Here is a 1,951-nt window from a genome sequence, read left to right as displayed (position 1 = left end):
TTCAATTGTATGTAGTAGCCTGTTAAATTCCACTAGGTGGCAGTAAGGAGCAGCAATGAACCCTGGAGCCTAGTTTAGCCCTATTGGTATCTTGTGTCAGTATGTTGGTAGCTTGAATATGTTACATTCAATACAATGATAAGTAGGAGTGATACACACACACACACACACACACAGCATTAAAAAAAAAAGACGGTCAGACTTTTATATCACTATCCTTTCTTTATGGTTATATTGCATTTTACCCACACACCCACTAGCTGTCAAATCCATGCCTCCTTCATTCCTTGGCTCTCTTTCAAAGCGCATCGGAGGAGGAGGCCCGAGGGGAGGGAACCTTCAAGCCTTTCCCCAAATGTGGTTTCAGAGGGAGGCAAAGAACGAAGGAAACAAGGTGGGTTTGTGTGGTACCTTTAGCACTAGTGTTCGTTTCGTCAACAATAACTATGACTAAAAATATGAATCAACTACCTATTTTTCCTGAGAAAAAAACGAATGACAATAATGAGAGGAGATGCCCTAAAAAAAACGTTTACAAATTACTTTTAATTTTAGTTGATGAAAATGTAACGAGAAGAGAATTCCACGAGTGACTAATGGGCATTCAGTTTAATGGACAGTCGGCTCCTTTTGATCTCCTTTTGATCTGTTTTGTCCAATCATAATCACCCATTCCTTAGCAGAATATAATACAATCCTCTCATTGGTCTTTCAGTTGTATGGGCTGATTGAGCTAATCTGCCTGGTTTTCCCACACACACAGCTACCATTCGGTCACTTCAGTCACTCATCTCTCGTTTGAACTGCAACCAGGACATTTCAATTGTAATTTACCTCAATTAGAAACAATGTATTTGATAATCTTTGCTTTCAGATATGCAATTAAAAAAAATCTTTGATCACATCCGAAGGCGTGTGGGAATATTGTCCAATTTGTAACACTCTCTATGAAATGGGCTTTTAAATTATGTGTAATTTAATGTAGTCAGCTTTTGTCACGTTCTGACCATAGTTCTTGTGTGTTTTGCTTGTTTTAGTGTTGGTCAGGACGTGAGCTGGGTGGGCATTCTATGTTGTGTGTCTAGTTTGTCTGTTTCTATGTTTGGCCTAATATGGTTCTCAATCAGAGGCAGGTGTTTTGTGTTGTCTCTGATTGGGAATCATATATAGGTGGCTTGTTTTGTGTTGGGGTTTGTGGGTGGTTGTTTCCTGTCTTTGTGTTTTCTCTGCACCAGATAGGGCTGTATCGGTTTGCCACATTTGTTATTTTGTATCCTGTTTATTGTTTTATTAAACATGTTGAGCACTGGCTACGCTGCGTGTTGGTCTGATCCCTGTTACACCCTCTTCTCGTGAAGAGAGGGAAGGCTGCCGTTACAGAACCACCCACCAATCTCGGACCAAGCAGCATAGCAACGGGCAGCAGCGGCAGCAGCAGCAGCAGCAGTACCAGGAGGAATGGACTTGGGAAGAGGTGTTGGACGGAAAGGGTTGCTACACATGGGAGGAGATCCTGGCTGGTAAGGATCGCCTTCCATGGGAACAGGTGGAGGCAGCTAGCAGAGCGGAAGCAGCCGTGAAGGGGAACCGGTGTTATGAGGGAACACGGCTGGCCAGGAAGCCCGAGAAGAAACCCCAAAAATTTCTTGGGGGGGGGGGGGCTAAAGGGGAGTGTGGCGAAGTCAGGTAGGAGACCTGCGCCAACTTCCCGGGCTTGCCGTGGAGAGCGAGAGTACGGGCAGACACCGTGTTGTGCGGAAAGGCGCACGGTGTCTCCTGTACGTGTGTATAGCCCAGTGCGGTACATCCCAGCTCCACGTATCGGCCGGGCTAGAGTGGGCATCGAGCCAGGTGCCATGAAGCCGGCTCAACATATCTGGTCTCCAGTACGTCTCCTCAGTCTGATGAGGCCCTTTGTGAGGGTTCCTAGGCCAAGGTCGGCGGCGAGGGT

This window comes from Salvelinus namaycush, chromosome 12 (assembly GCF_016432855.1).
Source record: "Salvelinus namaycush isolate Seneca chromosome 12, SaNama_1.0, whole genome shotgun sequence".
NCBI lineage: Eukaryota > Metazoa > Chordata > Actinopteri > Salmoniformes > Salmonidae > Salvelinus > Salvelinus namaycush.
Note: the sequence above shows the minus strand (reverse complement) of the source record.